The sequence below is a fragment of the Perca fluviatilis genome, chromosome 8 (assembly GCF_010015445.1).
Source record: "Perca fluviatilis chromosome 8, GENO_Pfluv_1.0, whole genome shotgun sequence".
NCBI classification, from domain to species: domain Eukaryota; kingdom Metazoa; phylum Chordata; class Actinopteri; order Perciformes; family Percidae; genus Perca; species Perca fluviatilis.
In genome coordinates, this window is record NC_053119.1 from 40,153,113 (window position 1) to 40,165,665 (window position 12,553).

At 39.9% G+C, this 12,553-nt stretch overlaps 1 protein-coding gene across 1 annotated transcript in view; it reads right to left on the reverse strand.

Moving 5' to 3' along the window:
* The window catches only part of ripor1 (RHO family interacting cell polarization regulator 1), an 88,557-nt gene extending 80,768 nt beyond the window's left edge, over window positions 1–7,789 (reverse strand). The window contains exon 1 of the mRNA XM_039808800.1: window positions 7,557–7,789. The gene's annotated coding sequence lies outside the window, so the exon portion shown is untranslated. The remainder of the gene's footprint in view (window positions 1–7,556) is intronic.
* Window positions 7,790–12,553: the final 4,764 nt, after the last annotated feature.

A 12,553-nucleotide genomic window follows, 5' to 3' on the forward strand; every position in this document is an offset into this window, starting at 1 on the left:
ATACAAGATCTCCTTGGACATATCTTTGGGCAAAAGCTGCACAAAAGTGACATTCTTTACATACTTCACAGTATCATCTTGCAGGTTTAAAAGTAACGACTGCTTGGTTAGGGTTCACCTAAAACCAACATAAGTCTAAAGGTTCCTCCATTATTATACCTCAAAAGTTAGGCTGCCAGTATGCAGTATGCCTACAAATGTTCCAGGCTTCACAACACTGTCTATCTGAAGAGTCAAAGTCATTTACTCTCATTTTATCTTAAGTAGACCAGACTGACGTGTGTGTGTGTGTGTGTGTGTGTGTGTGTGTGTGTGTGTGTGTGTGTGTGTGTGTGTGTGTGTGTGTGTATATATACAGTAAGTGTTTCTATGCATGTCCATGTTTGAGAGTTTGCGTGGGTTAATTGGCTGTTTGTCCAGTTCTTCAAGGAAATGTACCCCGCCAAAGGAAGTCATTAACTTCAAAAGGACTGTGTGTGTGTGTGTGTGTGTGTGTGTGTGTGTGTGTGTGTGTGTGTGTGAGTGTGTGAGTGAGAGAGAGGGGCAGAGGTCTAAGGCTTTCCAAAAAACAGAATGCCCGCTGGGTAAACCACGTCAGGTCGCTTTTTGGAGCTCAGAGCTGGTTTATTGTCTGCCAACACATGTTCAAACTGCCGATCTCTCTGTGGTGCTTCGTTTTCACTGAACTCTTCCTCTTTACTATCAGCTGGAACGACACAAACATACTTAAAAAAAAAAGAAGCCACATTCAAAAGGCAAGGGGACACGTTTGCATCACAGACGAGCGAGACATAAGAACCATAAGTAGTGAAATGAACACACTGAAGCGCAGTCTCTTCTTGAAGGTATTCTTAGTGTGGCACACACAACGTGACAGAAGTAGTTGATTAAAGAATGTAAAAAGAGAGCTTGAGGAGATTGAATTTGCACCCCGCTTTCTGATTGATGCATAACTAAATACTATCACATAGGAAAAAGCTTCCATGACAGCTTTCCCCATGAGCCAGAAATTACACAAATTTAGAAGTAGATCATATTTTGATTCATGCAAAAATCAATTTGAATCAATCAAATTCATTTGAAGTGTAAAATCACCATTAGACACAGTCTCAGTTCACTTTACAATTAAAAAGGAACACAGAAATAACAGACAGCAACAAAACAATGGAACAGCATTAACCTAATTTTCTTTGGCACTTTAAAAAAAGTTTGTCACTTTTCTCAACGCTTTTTAAATTCATGGTCAATAAACTTAATTTCTATGACATTATACCTAATTTTTTAGTTTAAAAAAGCAGAAATTATGAATTGTGTTGACCAACAGTTGAGATCAGAGGATGTTTAGTCAGGATATGCCATTTCCAATTTTATTAACCATTTCAAAAATGTTTTCAAATGCTATAAAATTGAATAAATCACCCAATTATTTTGGGTAATTTGGTTGTAAGAAACCCATATTTCTGATACGAAAAAACTTTTTGCATCAAAACGGGTCAAATTTGACCCGAGGACAACACAAGGGTTAAAGCAGTAATGATAACCAATACAAAACCAGCAACATAAGGAAATAAGGGAAAAGGTTTGTCTGTGAAGGACTCCAAAACGATGGTGTGTTATGGTTGGCTGTAGTATAAAGGAGTAGAGGTGGGTTTTCAATCAACATTTAAAAATGTCAGCTGAGTGAGCTTCTTTAACATGTAGTCGGAGGCCATTTCAAAGACGAGGGACACAATATTGAACAGTTTGCTTTTGACCACAAAGAACCTCACTAGTATTTGGTTGGAATTAGACCTTCTTAAGCAGTGTTGTTGACTGAGTTTGATTGACAGCTTTAACAGGTTAAGGGTGAAAGAAACCTTGATCACCTACTGGTAGCCTGCTAGGTTTGTGGAGGCAATAATGCAATGCTATGCACACATTTAGCGTTGTGACTTTCCAAATTGACCACATTCACCACTTTACCAAACTAGACACATCCCAGTACCCTGGAAGTGTGAATGTGCCAGAAAAAAGGGTGTGGTCCTCCAGAACAGCTTCAGTGCTTCCTGTCAGACATTCTCCAATGGTGAGGAACTCTGCTGGAGAGAGTAACAGCATTGCTCCAAAACATATATCCTCATTCGGTTTAGTTGATGGTAGTGGAGAGCACTGGTCAACCGGTAAATTCTCGCTGCGCTCCGAAACAATCATTGGCCACTCAAGACAATGGTTGTGATTCCGCCAAGCCACGACGCAGCCCATCCCAGAAGCATCTCTCCCCTCTGCTCCACTAAAAATATGCGCCAAGTCTGTTTTTTGAAGGCACTGCGGGTTGTTCTACAGGCCTGGCAGGAAGGGGAAGGGCTACAGCATCCGGTCAATATCAAAATAAACACCCTCTGAAGACTCCCGATCGTATATCACATGACTGCACTATTTTAACAACTAAAACACAGCCACAAATATTTGCTCAATGTCATTCATGTTCCATGTAGACTACTTACTTTTACGGTAGAAGCACAAATATCTAGGAAAAATGACCAAAACACCAAAATCTGCGATTAGGGCAGGTAAAGGCCCGGACACAGGGGGCCGATAATCGGCCGTTGGACAGTCTGGCGAGGTCGGTGACTCGAGTCTGTTCGGTGTGTCCCGAGCCATCGTCAGTCTGGGGGGCTGTCGGCGTTCATTTTGGCCGATTTTACATGTATAATCGGCGGGGCGGGTACTGCCGGCAGTCAGACTCAAATGACCCATCTGATTGGTGGAGAGCTAACCCGGAAACGGGATGAGCGTGACTAGAGTCTCTCAAAATCTGACGAAAATCTTTTAAACTGACCTTTTGTCGATCTGAAATGAAGACAGATTCAGCAACTGCACGGCCTATTTCTCTCTTAAAATGTTTTCAGAAACACGTTTCGGTGAACTATTTTAGTCCAATATGAGATCGTATTCTGAACGTGCCGCCATGACAGTCTGGCTTTGAATTTCCGGAGAAAACAAACCCACGTGATGCGTTCGTCCAATCAACTGCCGGTTTTCATTTTTTGGCCAACAATACAGATTAGCGCCGCCTGCTGTTATGGAGACGTATTACGTCTCGTCTCTTCGGTGTGTTCTGATGCATTTTTTTGACCAACTTGGGGAGACTGATCAGTCCAGCTGCCTTTTCTGCCGATGGTTCGCCGTCTGGTTGGTGTGTAAGCAGCTTAAGACACTCTGCCTCTGAGACGCTACCAGTATGGTATGGAACCAAACCGCCGTGCAGCCGGAACGCGGCACATCAGGTGGAATCCTCCGGTAACACGTTGCTCCCAAATCTAACAAAGGGGTTTAGCTGGGTTGAGATGGGGTGGCTGGGAAGGCCAGAGCAGGATTCACATCATCCTCATCAAACCATTCAGTGAGCCCTGTGACCTGTGTGTAAGCATCTGCATTCAGTAGGTTTCTACACTACACATTTACATTCATTAGGCATCTAACGGTTTGCTTCTTTCTAGGTTAGTTATTGGTATTTCCACAGCATGTATACTGTATATACAAGTGCCTGTATTATTACACTAATTGAGTACTGCCAAAGTTGAGAAGTTCTTAGTAAATGAGTCATCTTAGACCAACTTTTCATTCTCACTTTCTGTTTCAATCACTCTCTTTACCGGATGGAACTGTGAGGGTTTGAAATGTGTTCATCCTACGACTGCATCACTTGCTGTAGGGTTGAGCCAGTATGAAAGCAATGTGCCTTTATGCAGAGTGTGGTAATGTTCAATAAGCATATCAAACTACAAGTACACAGGTAAAGTTGAAAATGACACACAATCCTTTATGGTCCATCTTGCTTTATGGATGAATACAATAAATGTTGAATGAAAGGAGAATCAGATGAGTGAGTACAGTGTCTGCCCTCTGCTCTGTATCGGTTTCATGCAGCTTGTTAGCTCAGGCCTGATTATTAGCTGAATTAGGTCTTCTAACAGCGAGAGCACCGCAACGGCACAATGGACTTACTGTTCACCCGGGCCGGGCAGAGCAACACAGAGACAGTGTGTATGACGTTTGGACGGAGTTTTCCCACAGTCAGCCCAGACGAGTTTGTTTTTGTCACCTACTACAGCAACATTTGGAACACAATCAAACAGGGCTGCGAGTTGGCTTCTGCAAGCAGAGTGCTACTACAGTATGCGCTGTATTTCAAAGCTATGCCGAGAATGCTGTCACTCCATCTGGAGATGTCATAACACAGGGGGTGGGGGGGAAGCCGAGGGGCTGCAACTGACCGTTTCATTATCAATTAATCAATAAACAATGTCAGAGTTTAAAGGTAAAGGTAGTTTAAAGGTACTTTATTGTTTAATATTTTAACCCATCCCTCAAGGGAGCAGTGGGCAGCCATTTACAGCACCCAGGGACCAACTCCAGATCTGAGCCAGTGTCTTGATCAAGGGCACTGACTGGAAGAACCTAGTAGTTTTGATGGTGGGGGAAACCCACGCAAACATGGGGAGAACATACAAACGCCACACAGAAAGGCCCGGAACGACCTGGATTCGAACCCAGAACCTTCTTGCTGTGAGGCCACAGTGCTAACTAGGGGTGTAAGAAAAAAATCTATACACTTGAGTATCGCGATATTTTTTTTTGCAATACTGTATTGATTTTCAAAAAGGCAAAAAATATTCACGTGGTTCACGTTTATGTTGTGTTTAAACCCCCTACCGCTAGATGGCTATGCTGAGATGCACCACTAGTGTCCTTGCCTAACAGTGCCTAACACTACCTAGCAGTGCCTAACACTACCTAACAGTGCCTAACACTACCTAACAGTGCCTAACACTACCTAGCAGTGCCTAACACTACCTAACAGTGCCTAACAGTGCCAAGCAGTGCCTAAATAATAACAATTTGCTTAATAAGAACCTGTGAACCACAATCCCAAACTGGCAGTTTGATTTTCTGTGTACTGAATTGTTTACCTCGAGTAAACTTCTTAGACTTTTATGAACATCATGTCTTTTTTAAATATTAGTTTTTCTAAAATTATACTTAAAAAAAATCCCAATATATCGCCTTATACCAATATATTGCAATATATTGAATCGTGATCCATCTATCGTGATACGTATCGTATCGCCAGATTCTTGCCAATACACAGCCCTAGGGCTAACCATTGGGCCACCATGCTGCATGATGAATGTATTCTGAGTGGGGCTGGGTATCATTAAGAAATGTTCGATACCGGTACCGATACCAATGCCGTGACTTCGACGCTGGTTCCTAACTATACTTTTTTTCAATACCAATTGTATATAAAATAAAAGAACTTACAACATTACGGCACTAATCTTTTCATTTATTTTCCAGCTCCTACTACATGAGCCCCGTCTCTGTGTAACGTAGAGTTTTTCCTGCGTGTGTCTGCGACATGTAACGTTAGACAGCCAATCACAGACATTATTAGATCTTGGTAGAAGCATGCTGCATGCTGATTGGCTCACTGATTCTGCTGAGATTTTCTCCTTAAGTAATGACATTGGGTATTAAATAAGGATTTTTTTGATATTTTTAGGTACTTTAGAGGCGATTCGGTCGGTGCCTAAAAAGTATCCAATTCGTTACCCAGCCCTACAGATAAGAGCTTATTTTATCAAACCAACAATACAAAATAATCCACAATCATTTAAAAACAGAAAATGTAAAAAAAAAAAATGTAAAAAAATGTAAAAAAAACAACTTATATTTGTGAAACCGATACTGTTTGGTATTTTTTTATTGATAAATAATTTAAAGGTTTAAAATAGTCACCTATATAATTCACCATCGTTTGCAGTGGTGATTATTAAGGCACTTTTTATTGAAATGATGTCCCTCTGAAGAAGATACTATTTCATCAGCCCCCTGAATCTAAACTGCACATACACCAAACATACGTAAACTGTAAGGTGAATCAAAATTGTAAGGAAAAGCTATCCCTAACCGTCTTAAAAAAGGTCAGACTTTAAGTCACATTCCTGATTTTTACAGAAGCCACAGGACATGAAAAACAATGCTGTTGCTCAAATGGTTTTTTTCCCAAGAAACTCCTGAGCACACCGCTGGTAAACACAAGATTTTAAGTGGTGCATTTGCATGATTCTTTCGTGGAGAAACTCAGTTTTACAGATGGTAAATGGACTGCATTTATTTATTTAATGGTATTGCGCTTTTCTAGTCTTAACTATCAGTCAAAGAGCACAGATCTGTTGATTTATCGATTAGTCGACAAAATCCCAGAGTGTAAGTCGACTCAGAATTTCTTTTGGTCACAGACAGCCCTAATATTGTTTTTAATTTGATGTTATACTAAAGTGTTATTTCTTATTTTGGACAAGATGAATTTGAAGATGGAGGACAAATAGGTTTTTTAAAGTAGTTGTTAGAGTCTGCATAATATCAGTTGTTTTCTACAGACAGGGACAAATGTCAAATGCTGTGTAGATTATGGCCCTTTTTAGATAAATGTGAGCCAACCTTTTACAGTCACTGGACCCAACTGAATCAATTTTCAACTTTACTATAATTAGATAAATGTTTGGTTGGTTGTTGCAGTGTTAATGGTTGTTACTTCTAGGAATATGCAGTGAAATGCAAGGCTTTTATCAGTGAATGAGAGATTCTAAACTCTGCCCTTATCACTTCTAACTTTTTTTTTACCATCCAACATTTGAATGGAATAAAAGGAGAGCATTTAGAATCTATACACAATAATATATTTTACAGGGTGACAATAATAAAAGGACTTAATTCAGTAATAAAATGAGTTTACCCCAACTCTACTAAAATGGTACACACACACACACACACACACACACACACACAGTGTATTTTTAATACTCCAGCTGCACTCACACACTCTGTCATGTAAAGATTTTGGTCATGATGACAACATGGACACCGTCCTTTACCGCATGTACTCTCACGCACGCGCGCATAACGAAAAAGGCACAAACACACACTTTCCCCATTTGCAATCCAGTGACAAATATCCACCCCAACCGGAGTGACAATTACAGACTGTAACAACGCTTACTTCGAGACGGGTTTTTCGTCACACGCTATTCGCCAAACAGCACTTAGCATATATTATGTTATCGGAACTTAGCACTTATGGATGTTCTGCAATGTTCGCTACCACTCACTGTCACTTTATGTTTTGTTTTAAGAACTTTGCGGAATCTGCAACACGAAAACCGACAATGGTAGGCTACATTTCACTGACACCGCTATAGAGTGAAGCTACAGCTCAAGCTCCAAATACTGCAGAATTAAAAGATTTGTAAACAGGGTTTGCCACGCTGGTTCCTATCCATGGAGCAGAGAACGGGACGGGACTGCAGCAGGCAGAGGCAGGTAGAGAACAGCCACTAAACAAGAACACAGAAGATACCCTGGGCTAACGTTATAGCTATGCCCCCAACCAAGAATAGGAGGTCGAGTATGACTCACCGAGAGAATATAGCGGGATATACAATGAGGCTAGTTAGATATGAGGATAAGAAACGTTAGCTTTTTTGAAATGAGAAACAGTTCAACCAACGTACATGTTTGCTGCGGTGATTGTGGCTCCTCTCCTCAGCCAGCTGACACAAGTCTTTCCTTTATCCAAGTAAGAAGAGCAGAAGCTCCTGAGTGGGATAAACACGTAAAGCACAGCTCTTCTCTCAGTCCATCTGTGTTCACAGTCAGTGTACTGGCCGCCCGGTGAAAAAAGAGGTTCGGTCGGCGGACAGCTTTCTTCCAGGCAGCCGTGGCGGCAGTGCGGCGTTCAAGTGGAACGCAGTTAATGTCAAGGCTTCCGGTCGGCTTTTCAAACTAAAATATAACTTAGTCAATCGGCTAACCTTACATCAGCGGGGCGAGGCTTTTAACCTGATCTTGAGGCTATTTCTTACCCTTTGTAAAAATCAAGTTTTAATGACTTTTTAATTTCAGTTGATATTACAGTATGCTTACACGTTTATGTCGCTAAACTAACTTAGTGATTAATAAAAGCTCAACAAACTGTCTGTAGTATTTCCAGTGGCAGTTCTGAGGGAGGGGTCCAAGGGTGGCCAGTGCCCCTGTAATATTAAGCCTCGACCCCCATCTGGCCTCCCTAATTGTGGCAAATATTTTCATACATTTTGAACCCCATCTTTATTCATGTGCAGTGATAAATAAAATGAAGGCTGACACTGAATGAGTATTATTGTGTTTATTGTTATATGTGTATCGTTAGTCTTTTGTAAAACTCAACCAATGGAGGATTAGTAAGGGGTTGGTAAGTAACACTTGTGCTTAATCTATTTGGTAAACCCTAAAATTGCTTGTGGCCCCAGCCTGGCCCCTCCATTTGATATGTTCTAAAACCACCACTGAGTATTTCATAATAGAAGTAGGCTGCTGGATGATTTCTGGGAATGAATCTAACATGTGCTGTCTGCAGACAGTGCACACTATATGTGATATGTACTTAAAGGCAACAGGATAGTGCACACTGCAAAGTGAGTGGGAGGAACATAGGAGGTTAATTTGTCTTTGTTCACAGTGTGGAGGAACTGGGGGTAAACAGGGGCCCAGCAACTCATTTACCTTAATAAGTAGAAGACTGAAACTATAAAACAGTACAAAAAAACTACACATTTTCACCTACATAGTTTTGCAAAAGGAATATTGTTATGAGAGTAGACAGGACTTTACACTTGCAATTTTCAGATTGGTGTATTTATGGTTGCTCTCGCTATGGATCCATTAAACAGAAGGTGCATTTTATACTCCCCTTAATAAATAATAAAATTGAAAAGTGCTCCATGGAGTTTGTCTAATTTAAGAGAGAAACAAAATTACAATGTCATCCAAAGCATGTTCCATATTCAGTTACTGTCTGAAAATACTTTGTGTGATTTAAAACCCAGTATTTATTTTTGTAAAATTGAATTTTGTTTTCTTTACTTGACCTTGTTGAGAAACACAGAACACATACCAGAGATATGAAAAAAAATACTTCAGGTTGTAATAGATCGCCATCTGCTGGACATTTAAGTTAGGTTCAGTTCCAGTTTATTCAAAATATATCTGCTCTGCTTCTGTGATTAAAGGATAATAACGATGGACAGCCAATTACAGCTAAAAAACTAATAAAAACATATTTGATTAACATCTGTTAAAGTCATCACAGCAAACCAGAGCAATTTGACCAAAACATTCCCAGCATATGAAGACAAGGCTTCCATGTATGTGCAGTTAGGTGTTTTATTGGAATCTGTCTATTTTTCTATATTTCTCCTTGTGTTTTCTCCTCTTTCTCTCCTTTCTCAGCCTACATGAAGCCGACTGTGGACATGTCGTCATCATTCATACTGGTATGCTGATGACATCATTGCTTTCCATTCTGCAACAACACACAGAGGCAGAGTTTTGCATTTTCATTTGAAACCTACCTGTTGCCTTTGAAAGCTGCAGGACCACAACCTGAATGAGTTTCCTTCACCAGAACCTTCCGTTTCCTGCTCAGCTCACACATTCTACAGTAGTGGGCGATAGCACAAAGGAGGTTCCAGAAGTTGTACTTTGTGAAATTTGAGATGATTGTGATTGTGGTACCCTGAAAATGTTAGGCTTAGCAATAGTTTTTAACTGGACCCACAATGCATACTCGTAAACAGTTGGAGGTTAAAAAAAAAGTTTTAATGACCAAAAAGTGCAGGTGAGCCAACAGAGACGACAGGTGAAGCTGGAGGAGTACCACAATGTGGGTTATTGTGACCTCAGTCTCATGGTGTCTCGTGCTGGTGCTGACATCCTGCAGACAGCTCAACTCTCAGCACAAAGAGGCCTAAGATATCACACCATTTTGCTTGACTTGTCTAACATCACTGTAAAGAGATTTAATGCTTTTAATGCTGCAACTTTATTTCCAACTCCAGCAGATTGATGCATCAGGGGTTGTTCATAAGCCACCTACAGGCCATCCACCACGTGACAAACCATTTGATCATTTGATGGATTTAAACTCAGACCTGTTGCTTATTTTTCTCCTAAACTTGATCCTGTTGCAGCTTGTGTCTATCGGAAGTGGCTGCTGTCAAGAAATCTGGTCACATCATGTGACATTGTGGCTTACTGTGACCTCACTCTCATGGTGCCTCGTGCTGTTGCTGCATCCTGCACACAGCAGAAATCTCAGCTCTCAGCACAAAGATACCACACCATTTTGCTTGACCTGCCTAACATCACTGTAAATCTTTATCTTCTTAATCTTGCAACTTTATTTCTAACTCCAGCAGATGGAGAGTCACACGACTATATCCATGCAGTTGAAGAAGTGTGTACACCTAGGCCAGATCTCACTGATCAACCTGTTCACACTAACATATCTGACCCAGTTTTTACAGGAAATGCTCCTGCCTCCAGTGTGGATTGGTCTTGATATGAAACTTTGTTTGCAACATGATCTCTTTCCTTTTTTTGCTAAAAGAGCACACGTAAGAGACCACATGGCCACCACACGTGGGTTTTCCACTTTTGCTCAAGAGTTTAGCAAAAATGCATCATTCAGGGGCTGTTTATAAGCCATCTGCAGGCCATCCACCACGTGACAAACCATTTGGTCATTTGATGATGGATTTAGATGCTTAATTCATCCCGAATATGCACACATTGCTATATTGGCAAGTATTAAAAATGTCATATTTAGCTTATTTAGACATTTTTCTCTAACTAAGATATCCAAAATGCTCATATGCATCAGTGTTAATTCCATTAACAGTATATTAAGAAGGGTAACACATCTCCTGTTGATGCAGATTTGTTTTTGGCTGTATTGTAGCGTGGCTCCGGTGTAGATTGCAAGCTTCCTAAAGCCCTTTTGATCTTATTAAGTAACCCTAAAAAATTTTAAATTAGATATGTCAATCAGTTTACTTTTATACAAAACTCTTCTAAAAAAACACTAAGTCAACACCTTCTCAGGGTCAATAAAATGTAGACCTCTCCTGTGGCATTTAGTCCACAATTTAGTAAACTATGGCTGCCCCCAGCATCACACACTGGTTGCCAATGAAATGGCTCCAACAACTAGTCTACGTCTACTATACACATAATACACAATTCTCCCCCAATACTTTGGAGAAAGTAGGCAATATAGATATAAAGGCTAATTGGTCAATAGTCAATCGTTTTTATCACCAGATTTAATTTTAGAATCTTTTAATTTTAGGTGCAGACCCACAAAGAAGAGAGAGATTGAGAGAGTAAACAACTTTATTAACAATAGCTCTAAGACTTTTGCTGTATGTGCATCAGCTGTAAGGGAGCTTTTCATAGTCATTAAAATTTTGAACAATTCACTTCTGTCAGTTGGCATCAAAAAGAATTATTTCAAATAATTGCTTTAAAGATATTGTCTGAAAGTTGCACCTTATGGTTGATGAGAACAGCCTGAGACTTGTTAAGATGCTCCTTCTGTAATAAACATACAAATATGAGCTCAGTGGATCAAAATGTATCTGCTCTGCTTCTGTGATTAAAGGATAATAATGATAGACATTTACTTACAGCTAACAAACTACACTGTAAAAACGAGAACTTGAAATTGCTCATCTTACTTTGATTTTCAATTAAACAGAACAAAAACACATAATTGCATTATAAACTTTGTTAAAGTAGTTACTTCAACTCACTGTATTAAGTTTATTGTGATAAGTTGGTCTCACTTCAAAATGTATGGTGGCCACTTTGAAATTGTAGTTAGACTCAAATTGAGGCCAGGTCAATTACTCTTTTCATGCTCCATGCTAAAACAGGGTTTCCTGGGCAGTTCTGCAGGGGTTTTCAGTTGCCTACCTTTTCGCCTGCTCTATGCCTTGAACTCCGATTTGCGTACTGCAGTCAGGTGGTTCATTGGCTGGTCAATTCCCATGATGCAAGGCAGTAAATGGTTGTGTCAAACTTTGCTGAAAAGTTTGCAGTTTGTTCGAAATACAAATGTAACTTTATGAATTCCGTTTATTAAACGTGTCTGCATGAATGTAATGTTTTGTTGCCTGGTAATTGTCATTTTTGTGCTGGTTTACATTTGTAACCATGAGGTAAGTGATGTTATGCTTTGATAAGAAGAGCTGGAGTTTTGCAGTGTTAGACTTTGAGCAGTAATAGGCTTCCTTCAGCCAGTATTCTGCAGCGCGTCACTTCACTAGTGGCCCTTTATGTCAAGTGATGCAAGATCAGCAGCTTTAGATGGGCCCCTATTTTGCACGGGGGCTTTTTAGAAGTCGAAACTTAGTTTTACACACAAAAGTTAATTATCTGAACAAAAGATAATTAGTTGACATGACTGTTTTTTGAATTATTTAGTATGTGAAACTTAAGATTTTAAGTTTTTATATCTATGAAAGATAAATTATTTAAACAAAACATTATTAGTTGGCACAGCATATGAAAGTTAATTTAAAACAAAACATTATTAGTTGGCACAGCATTTGAAAGTTAATTATTTGAACAAAACATTATTAGTTGGCTGAACTATTTTCAAAACGTAGGAGTTTGAGTTGGCCCCAAA